The sequence below is a fragment of the Nuphar pumila genome, chromosome 16 (assembly GCF_984573655.1).
Source record: "Nuphar pumila chromosome 16, dmNupPumi1.hap1.1, whole genome shotgun sequence".
In the NCBI taxonomy this organism is placed as follows: Eukaryota; Viridiplantae; Streptophyta; class Magnoliopsida; order Nymphaeales; family Nymphaeaceae; genus Nuphar; species Nuphar pumila.
This window is the reverse complement of record NC_143264.1, coordinates 53,172,298-53,184,374: the sequence shown is the minus strand read 5'-3', so window position 1 is coordinate 53,184,374 and position 12,077 is coordinate 53,172,298.

The following is a 12,077-nucleotide window of genomic DNA, read 5'->3' as shown; positions in this document are numbered from 1 at the left end:
CAGTGGTGTAAACATGCTGGGAGAAATAAGAGGAAAAGGACCGGTTTTTGTTGAGGATTCAATTAATGAAAATCAGTAGGAAATCTATATTATCTTGTTTAATGATTTTGTTAGAATTGGTAAGCCCACCCCACACAGGTGATTCATCGTGTGAAGCCAAATGGAAAGATCACTTTGTTGTGGCCTTTTACCCCCTTTGCATTGGCCTCTTCTTTCTTTTTATTATTTCTTTCTCTTTGTTGTGGCTTTCTTTTTGACACACAGCAGTGTTAGCATTGTTGTAGGTCTTTCATGCCCTCACCACCACCTCACCTGTACTAGGTTCCATTCGTTGCATCCTCACTTTTACTCACACACTCAACCCCCATGCCACTTACATTCATTACACAACCTTCATACCCACTATATGTGCTAATCATTTGTGCACTCTCACCTCTTACAACACCATTTACCAACAACCTCACTAATAACCCTCACGCCAGTCACTGTTATATGTCATCTGGGCACTCCACAGCACATCCTCATCCTAACTTGCACACAACCCTACACAGGTACAGTAACACCTCACACTGCTTCCCATTGTCACTTTTCTCACTCCCTCACAGCATCAAGCCCCACTTCAACCTCACAATACCACTGGTACTTATTTTCCATCTTTGCACTGGTGTATTCTCACCTCATTCATTCCAGCATATTACCCATTGTTTTTAGCATCATATTTACCCACTTACCTTTGTTGGTGCCCCTTTGCATTTTTACATTGCATTCTATATCTTTTTTATCATCGGTTACAGTAGATTCACAACACCATTCACCACCATTTCTCACCTTCTACCTAACTCCCACCTGTTGTAGCAACACTGCAGCTACCTTACCACACCTTACACCTATTACATACCTGCTACACAGCAGCACCTTGCTGCATTTCATCTTCCCCTGTGCATACACATACCTACAACAACATTGCCAACACTCTCCTCCTTGGCCATCACCTGCAATAGTAACTCACTTCCATTCCACCTCCTTTATAGATATACAACCATACCTCATAACTAGCATCATATTTCCAACATTGTCAATATATTTCCATAGTTTACAGCATATGTTACACTCCATCTACACAGTATCCCCTACACCTTCTTTCCCCGCTGTACCTCTTGCAACATCATTTGCACTTCCATACCTACAACACCTTACCTTCCACTGTCACTGACTATTTTTGCTGCTACAGTGTTGTTTGCAGCAGCCGGGGCATAACCTATTCTTTCACAACAGCCAACACCACTGCACTTCACCACTTACCTGCCAACCCAGTCTGCTCTCAATGTCCTCTGCACATTCACCAACTGCAGCATATGCAGTCATGTCTACTTCTTCTCCTCACTGCTCCCACCTGTGCACTCCATTTCATTATCACCTTCACAACACCCTTGCTGTGATTTTTCTAGGTTTTATAAGCATAACATCTACCATCTTACCTGTTACACTTACCCCTGCCACTGTTTTATGTACATACCCGCCGCCACAGCCTCACCTACACTTAGGCACCATCTATATTCTACAAAAAGATGCATTTTCATATAATTAGCACCTGTGTAAATATAGTTTCCCAAGGTTACAAGTATGTAGGCATTCTTCCCTTAATCTAGGCATTATATTTAGGAGCATATATACATATGCATTTTAAATTTTCTCATCAATTTAGAATATTGCATATGCATTCAAAGATGTATCTTCTCATTACTATATGCATTCTTAAATCTCAATACAGCATCCTAGTTTCTTTCCCCATTTTGTACGTTACTAACTCTATCTTTTTGCAGGAAATATATGGAAAATGTCATTTTCTTTCTTAGCCTAGAAATTGTAATTTCGATTTCAATTTCAATTTCAGAATTGTAATAGCTAGATCATAAATGAGAATTTTATATTTCCTGTACTAGATTAGAATATATGAGCATGCATATTTTCTAGAATTACTTGTTTCATTTTATTTTCTCTTTTATTTCTGAAAATCCACAATGGTGAAACACGAATGGCACATGCACCATTCTAATAAGAGGTAATTGATCCTAAGCAAATGACCCACATTGATGGCCATAGTCAAAATGTAGACAATGCTTAGGATTTTTATCTTTTATGGAATAACATTGGATCCACACTGGATCTCTTTCAAAAATCATCATATTTTTTTAAAATATTTTCTTCCTTTATCAGAGTTTAACTTGAAATTAACTTAAAATATATATCAATGACCATAGTCAGGATATATTGAGAGTTAATTTCATTTCAAACTCTATAAAGGCACTAAAATGTGTTTTATTCTTCATCTGAATTTAAATATAGATTACTTTATAATACATTTTATGACCATAGTCAGAAATGTATTATATCTTCAATCTTATTTCAATTCATTTAAAGAATGAAATATGCTTTTCAATATCCAATTTTCAAAATTCTTTAATTCATTCATCATTTAGGATAGAATTACATCATATTTTTCGAATTATTTCAAATATTCTTCAAAAATCTAAGTGATTTTAAGATGAATCTTCAAATATCCTCTTCATTTCTCAAATCAAATCTTCAAATTCGTCTTCCTATTCTCAATTCTATCTTATTTTTTTCAAAATTCAATATTCTAGTTTCAAAGTTCAATTTAACTTTGAAATTTCAAATTCATCTCCAAATTCAAAATTCAATTTCTAATTTAAATCAAAATTCAAAGTTCAATTCAACTTTGAAATTCCAAAATCCTTTTCAAGATTCAATTTCAAATCCATATTCCATATTGAATTTCAAAGTTCAAATCAACTTTGAAATCCCAGATTCATCACCTGATTTCAAAAATTCAAGTTTTAAATCAAGTTTATTCTTTATTCTTCACTTCAAATTCCCAAATCTCCAAGTTCTTTCTAGAATTTTCTGGCTTTTAACCTTCAAAATTCAATTTCACTTTGAAATCAAGAATCAAAATTTTTGTAGTTAGCTCTAAAATCGATTTTCCCTGAATTCAAGATTAAATTCAAAAATCAAAATCAGGATTTTCTAAATCAAAATCCATCTTCAAAATCCCATATGGATTTCTGAAATCCAACTCTATCTTCAAGTCCAATTTGGATTTTCAGAATCCAATTCCATCTTGGATTCCATATTTCAAATCCCATTTCGTCTAGGACTCCAGACTTCAAATCCAAATTCATCTAGGATTCCAGATTTCAATCCAATTCCATCTTGGATTCCAGATTTTTAAATTTAATTCTATCTTGAATTCCAGATTTCAAAACCAATTCCATTTTCAGATTCCATCTGGACTTCTTAAATCCAATTCTATTTTCAAATTCCATTTGGATTTTTTTAAAAAAATCCAAATTCCCTTCTGATTTCAAACTTTAAATCTGAAATTCAATTCCATTTTCAAATTTCATCTCAATTTCGAAATCTAGATTCAAATTCAAATTTAAAGCTCATTTTGACTTTGAAATTTTCATCTTGACTTCGAATTCTATCTCTTCTCCTTTTCTCTTCATTCTTTAATTCAAGATTTATTTTCAAGATCTCTGATTATTCTAAAACTTAGAACTTCAAGTCTCTTTCAAACTTGTTTCAAGTTCTAAGTTAGATTCAAACCCTTCAAAAAACCATTTCTTCACTATATTCTCAAATTTATTTCAAAATCACTTGAAAAATCCCCTGCATTTGCATTGCACAAGCATGATTCCTTGTGCATTTTTTAGACTTAGAATAAATTCTTAGACAATATTTAGGCAAAGTAAAAAACATAAGTTTGATCCTTGGTTCGATTACCTCTGGTAAAGGCGTCAGAAATGGTTGAACCTCGTACCTACGAGTGAATCCCGTCTCTTTATTTTTCTCACAAATTTTAAAAAATGAAGGTGAGTAATTTCAAAATATTTTCAAAATTAAGGTCAAGTGAGACCTTTGCAAAAGAGTTCCTCTCTCTTCTTTCTTTTCTTTTCTCTCTTCTTTTCTATCTTTTAGTCTTCTTCAAAAAGAGAATAGAGGTTAGAAAGGCAAGGAGAAGGAAAAGAAGAATACAAGAGGAAAATTTTTGCAATGATCACAATCGCTCTACCATCTGTTGCTCGTATGACTCCTACAAAGTAACGATTACAATGTGGATTAATAATTAAGAATTATAATATTTATGATAACTTATATATTACAAAGTTTATTAATACAATAAATACATATTATTGTCATTCTCACCTTCTCTGATGCGAACTCTCTTGTGGTCTTACGTTTATGTGTTTCAACAAACACATATTTGTATGACACAATGCCTCATTTTTCTGCTTCCTATGAAGTTAAATGATAAAAAAATTATTTAACAGGTATGCAACAAGACTTATATAATTCATAATATATATTGATGAATTACCATTTTCTTCAGGTGACTCCCAAAAGTTCTAGATCCACATGTGTGTAGATGGGCATCGGGCATCTTCGCTTGGTTCTGTGCAGCCTTCGGTGAGCGATTTCAAAATTCATATGTGAGAACACTGTCATCCCACAATATTTTCAGTTCATCAATTAATGGCCTTAAATATACATCAAGATTTTGGTCCAGAGATGTAACGCCCCAACTTTTTATTGTAAAAATTTTGGAGTAATTTTTTTTTATAGTGAAAGTGTGAAAACAAGAGTTGGGTGCATTATAGGGTAAAAACAGAGAAGTACTAATAGCATACCATTCATTAATTAAAGCATTAATGTCATTAACTATATCTCATAACAGAAATATAAATCTACTAATCAGAGTTCAAACATAAAATACTGAATTAAATGAGATCTCTTGGCTATATCCATAACGACACCCCGATGCTCCGATTAGTTTCTACCTGAAAAACATTTAAAGCAAAAGGGTCAGACTCCCCTGTCTGCGTAAGAAGCATTATATTTATATGTGGTGCTCAGTGTCCTGTGTACAAATATGTGCAGATATCTAAAATTACAGCTAGCAGGTAATTTGCATTATTCCAAGAAAATAAACATGCTTTCTACTTCATGATACAGTATGAGCGATAACTGGACTAAAGATACATTTATTCATACAAGCATAAGGTGTAATTTTACAAGTTCTACAATTGTCATAACAAGAGTTCATAATTATTCAAGAATAAGTTTTCTATCAACTTCAATTATTTAATGTTTATCTTACTCTTACCCTGTGGGTATGCACAGGCATAAACCTCATAGCGGACCGAGACCATACGGGGGTCTATTATTTAATAACCCATATGACTAGTCGAACGGATATCCAAAGGGGACGGTCCATGACCGAGAGAGAACTCCCCAGTGGCTAGAACAAGAATTTAGGATGCAACCTGAACACTTCTGCAGAAGACTTGGATCTACCACCTAGGATACATGGGTAGTCCTTGTCCCCTAACTTCGTGGACTGGGGACCCGGTGAGACGCCTAGCTCTCACGAAAACAAGAATGCCCACGAAGCTTGTACCACCTACCCTCTCCAAGGTAGACCATGGGTCCAATAACATATACCATCTTTCAGGTATACCCAGAGCCTGGAGAATCCGGTAACATATACCATCTTTCAGGTATACCCAGAATCTCAAAGGTTTTATTTTTATGGTTTATTTGTCCATTTCTTTATAATCACGTGTGAACTATCGCATGACCAGGGGTCTGGTAACATATATTGTCCCTCAAGTATACCCAGAACCCGGAGAGTCCGGTAACATATATTGTCTTTCTGGTATACCCAGAATCTCGCAACCTTTATGATTATGCATACATTTGTTTTTTTCAATATTTTTCCCGTGCGAGCCTTCGCACCACAGGGGATTTCCAAAATCCCAAACCCGTCATAGGGTTAACACATTTTATAGTCAAGGTGACATATGCACCACCAAGGAGTGAACCTTCCCGATTTCGGCTCGACTCATAGCCCTCCTTTACATTTTCTGTCTTGAACTATGGTATACGCACCCGCACTATGCCATCCACGTGACACGGTTGGCATGAATAAACCAAGGCAGTGACTTACCTAACCACAACTCGAAAGCATGTTGACAGTAGGGTCAATCCATATATATATATTTTTTACAGCCACAAAGTGACCAGAACTATGCTAAGGTCAAGTCAACCCCTACACAGAGCCAAGCATAGGGTTCTGTTGATTATGGCAGTACCGAATCGGGTTATGACGTCAATACTGACCTCCAGTCGGAAGTGGCATCAACAGGTTGCTACCTCAGTCATAAGCTGGCAATTTCTACCACCATTGAACACGATAGTTCGCTCATCTTGTTCGGTCGAATACCTATCCATCGACAGCAAGAATGCCATGCAGCTAGCCTATTCTCGATGTTGCAGAAAGCACTCGATCATCGAGAGGCCCTCCAGCCCAGACTGACACACATGGTGTTTAACAACAGTAGTGGGTCATCGTATGTTGCCTAGTGGAATGGGTCACTACCCTGTCCTGGTTCACCGACACACACTCCGGACTCACCAGATCGGGCTAGGATCAGTCGATAACGGGGTCGGCATACGCTCTGTAACTGGTTGACAATAACCGGACTGGTTCAACCGACTGATCATTAGGTAACCTATTGTGAGTTTTTCGTAGAATCAGGCTTGTCGTTGCTGGCATAATCGACCTACCAATATCACTTCATCAATGGGATATAAATATAAATATATATATATATATATATGGGTTAATAATGTCCAGCAGGGTTTGACGTTCAGTGCAACTAATACCCAGTGTCTTTGTTGGGCGTGGTGATCGTGTAGACCCCAATTAGTGCATCCCCACCCATACCTACTTTACTATTATCTTATGTTTAGTTTTTTCTCCTTGAACTACTATGGTATAGGTAGGTACATATGGTTTGTGTACTTAGCAAGCTCCCCACACATGACCCTGGAATCGTATATGCACAGTGGGTTAACGTTTCAAGTATAGACCAACTTACCTATGTCCAAGTTATAAAGGAAAAATATAACTGAAAAGAAGGGAATGAGCATGACGTTACAGGACCAGATTATAAGAAATTTTGTTTCAACTATATCATGGTTATGCAAGTCATGTATATGCATATTTTTATCAACCAGTCGAACATTCAGAATGCATCGGGATGATGCATTTGCATACAATATAAATAGATAATACTGCATCCATGTAAAACAGTACTTGTAAATCATGAACTATGTTGTCAAGTTATCATGTTTAAGCAAGTTATGCATGCCTGATATACCCAACCGACGGTCTGAAATTCATATATGATAAACAGACTAACTAATGTGAGTTGTGCATGGTCCCTCTTCCAGATTTTTTTGTTTGAGCATTCAACACATGTGTAATCTGGTAACCTCCATGAATACATCTAATACATTAACTGAGTAATAAGAAAGAGTAAACAATCATTGACTATTCACAAGTAAACCACGCTCATAGTCAACCATGCATGCCATGTGGTTGACGTTGGAAATGGTTCATCTTCCAATCTGTTACTTGCAAAGGAGTGCATTATGCTACATAAATTTTTTTTTGTAATCTGAGCCTGCTACATCTGTCCATGCTTACCAACTAAATCAACTATTTATTCAACTCTCAACCAACCGCACAACCAAACTGGAACCTATATCCGCCACGGCCCTGGTTGAGACTCGTGACCACCATGGTAGGTATATTTTTTCCTGTTTGTGCTAAAAAAAACATTGATGCACATACTAGTATCACAAGGCATTGATCACGTACATACGAAAATAATGCCCCTTACCACTTTGGAAACGCACGACGACAACAAATGCACCTTCTTTTCTTCGTTGAAGCGGCACACCACGTCGCTAATGGAGGTTCACACAATCCCAACAATGGAGGTCTACCTTCACAGTGGAAGAGAAGAATAGGAGGCAAAACGTTGAGAGAGAGAGAGTCCAACCGTTTCCTCCTCATTAACTCCCCTTACTTAGGGGAAGTTATTGTTTTTGTTTTTTTTAACTCCCCAATCTCTATCAAAACCCACGTTTAGTGGTGGGTGATTTACATTTTCGAGAACGCCCCCCCCCCCCCCTTACAACAACAACAACAACAACTACGCCTTCATCCCAAAACAATTGGGGTCGGCGATATGAACCAACAAAGAAAATCATTCTGGGTCTTCCACATGAATCATTCTCCTCCATTCATTCCTATCTAATGCCATGTCCTCGGTGAGGTTCAAAGCATTCATATCCTTTCCTATCACCTCCATCCATGTCTTCCTAGGCCTACCCCGACCTCTTTTAACTAATATATTTTCCCATTTCTCCATCCTTCTAACTGGAGCATCATTAGGCCTTCGTCGAATATGTCCAAACCACCGTAAACAATTCTCTCTCATCTTATTTTCAATGGGTGCAACGCCTACCTTCTTATGTATCTCCTCGTTCAGAATCTTATCTTTTATTGTATTTCCACACATCCATCTCAGCATACGCATCTCAGCTACACTAATTTTTTGAATATGATGTCTCTTGGCAGCCCAACATTCCGTACCATATAGTAAAGCGGGCCTAATAGTCGTCCTATAAAACTTTCCCTTCAACCGCAATGGCATTCTACGATCGCACAACACTCCAGTTGCACTCTTCCATTTCATCCACCCAACCTTTATCCTATGATTTATATCTCCATCAATTTCTCCATACTTTTGAATGATAGATCCCAAATATTTGAAAGAATCATCCACCGGTATTTCTTTCTCACCAAGCTTCACTACACTCCCATCTCTATTTCGTTGCTTACTAAATCGACATTCCATGTATTCTGTCTTACTCTTACTCAACTTAAAACCTCTTGCTTCCAATGTCTGTCTCCATAATTCTAACTTAGCATTAACCCCAGCTCTAGATGCATCAATCAAAACAATATCATCAGCAAACAACATACACTACGGCACATTTTCTTGAATTGATCTCGTAAGCTCATTCATCACTATAGCAAATAAGAAAGGGCTTAAAGCAGATCCTTGATGTAACCCAACCGTTATAGGAAAATTGGTTGTCACCCCTCCACAAGTGCGGACATTGGTTACTACTCCTTCATACATATCTTTAATTATACTAATGTACTTGAGAGAAACATCTTTCTTCATCATTGTCCACCAGAGAACGTCCCTAGGTACTCTATCGTAAGCCTTCTCCAAATCAATAAAAACCACATGCAAATCTTTGTTCCTCTCTCTATTTCTCTCAATAAGTTGTCTAAAAAGATGTATAGCTTCCATAGTAGATCTTCCAGGCATAAAACCAAATTGATTCTCCGATATCATGACAACCTTCCTCAACCTAGACTCAATCACCCTCTCCCAAAGTTTCATAGTATGACTCATGAGTTTTATACCACGATAGTTTGTGCAATCTTGTATATCACCCTTATTCTTATATAGAGGCACCAAAGTACTCTTACTCCACTCATTAGGCATCTTATTTGTCCGCCAAATCTTGTTAAAAAGATTTGTCAACCATTCTAAACCTTTCTCTACCAAGCATTTCCAAGCCTCGATAGGTATACCATCTGGGCCAACTGCCCTTCTTGATTTCATTTTCTTCAAAGCCTCTGCAATTTCTTTCTTTTGAATCTTGCGCATGAAGTCACGATTCATCTCATGAAAAGGAATGGAAAAGTCTCCAAGATCCTGAGCATAACTTTCATTAAATAGCTTATCAAAATAATCTTTCCATATCTCCTTAATCTCCTCATCTTTGACTAAAACCCTTTGCGTTTCATCTTTGATACATCTAACCATACCCAGATCCCTCGATTTCCTATCTCTCATTTTTGCAATCCTATAAATATCCGTCTCACCCTCTTTGGTATCCAACTTGTCATAAACCTCCTTATATACCTTATCCCTCGCGTTCCGAACTACTTTTTTAGCTTCCTTCTTTGCTATCATATACTTCTCCAAATTCTCATTATCACGACTTTTACTTAGATTTCTATAACACTCTCTTTTAACCTTAATAGCTAATTTGACATCCTCGTTCCACCACGATGTATCCTTACCTAGCGGTGCACCGCCTTTAGACTCACCCAATACCTCCTTAGCCACCTTTCTCATGCCACCCGCTATCTTATTCCACATAGATTCTGAATCCTCCACGAGACACCAATCAACTTCCTTAACTACCCGCTCTACAAACATTCCTTGTTTAGCTCCTTTCAGTGCCCACCACTTAATTCTAGGATCTATCCTATGTCTATCTCTTTTGCGGCATTTTCTAATTCTAAGGTCTAAAATTAAGACTCTATGTTGTGTAGCTACACTTTCTCCCGGTATAACCTTACAATCGATGCAACAACCCCTATCTCTCTTTCTAAGTAGGAAAAAATCTATCTGACTCGTATTAACCCCACTTTTAAATGTTACTAGGTGAGACTCCCTCTTCCTAAACCAAGTGTTTGCTAAGATCATATCATAGGACAAACCAAAATCTAAAATCCTTTCTCCACTATCGTTTCTTTCTCCTATACCATAGCCTCCATGGATACTCTCAAATCCAACCCTACTAATGCCTACATGCCCATTAAGGTCACCGCCGATGAAAAGCCTTTCTCCATAAGATATCCCTTGTACTACTCCATCTAAATCTTCCCAAAATTGACGCTTAGTGGAATCATCTAAACCTACTTGAGGTGCATAAACACTAATAATATTAATAATATCCGTACCTAATACTAATTTAATAAGTAAAATCCTATCACCCTTCGTACGGACCTCAACTACATTATCTATAAACTCACGACTCATAACAATCCCTACTCCATTCCTATTCCTATTTATTCCTGTATACCAAATCTTATATCCCCAAGGTTCTATCACTTTTGCTTTCTCACCTACCCATTTGGTCTCTTGTAGACATAAAATATCAATCTTTCTCCTACACATAACATCTACTAACTCTACCAACTTACTAGTTAAAGACCCTATGTTCCAAGTGGCTAACCTAATTTTATGGTCTTGGACTAACTTCTTTACCCCCACCCGTCCAACAAAGTGAGGGAACCCTTGCCTATTTGACACCACACACGGGCGCCGGTGTGACGTGTCGCTTCCGGGTGACGACCTAGCAACCCTTGCCCATTTATCACTGCCTCCGGGCCTATAGAGTACAGCGCGTCGCTCAGTAGGGAACGCCCCAACGAAATTCTCATATTGGTTCATATTCATAGGGTATGACTAAGTTTTTATGCTGGCTGTCACAGGCTTACCACAACCCTCCTCCTTTATCCGGGCTTGGGACCGGCAGTGTATAACTAAACAGTTATACACAGGCGGAGTTCCCCCCCCCCCCCCCCTTCTCCTTAAAAAAAAAACTCTCCAACCTCCTCCATCTTTTTCTTTAGTGGTACCCCTCTACACTTTTTGGTGGGATTTCCCATGTTTTTTGGAAAAAGGTGAAAAAAAAGTAGCCAACTCCCACATGTTTTTGTGGGAGATGGGCTAGAAGATAGGGGTTTACAAGCCCCACAATTTTACCTTTTCACCAAGGTAAAATCGCCACCCGATTGTGCAAAAAGATATCCGTGCATAGGGGGTTTTGAACCAGGGTCTACCACCAAAGGGGCAACGAACCCCACCACTTGTGCTATGTTGTTTTTTGTTGCAAAGTGTGTGTATTAAATTAGATTTAATTCTTTCAATTTTATTCCAGATTGAATGCAAAAAGGTAAAGTTGTTCATTTCCATGTGGGTGCACAATGGGTTTTGAACTTGGGTTGCAACTCCACACACCCGTGCCTCCTACCACAACACCACACCATCACTTGGTGTTTACTTTTACAAAGAAATTCTTTTTATGTCTTATTAAGATGATATCCCCCCGTTGGTGGATCTTATCTGTTACATACATGGATATTTGCTTCCGGTTGTTCCAACCTTGCGCTCTCTCACCTTAATTGTGCTTCAGATCCCACGGTATCATCTCAGAACCATTGAATTTTCCCATTTTTCCCCATGAACTAGATCGGATTATCGGATCTCATTATGGTCCGGATCCAAGTACCACTTTCGAGGGTTTGTTACCAGTTTCGTTCTAGA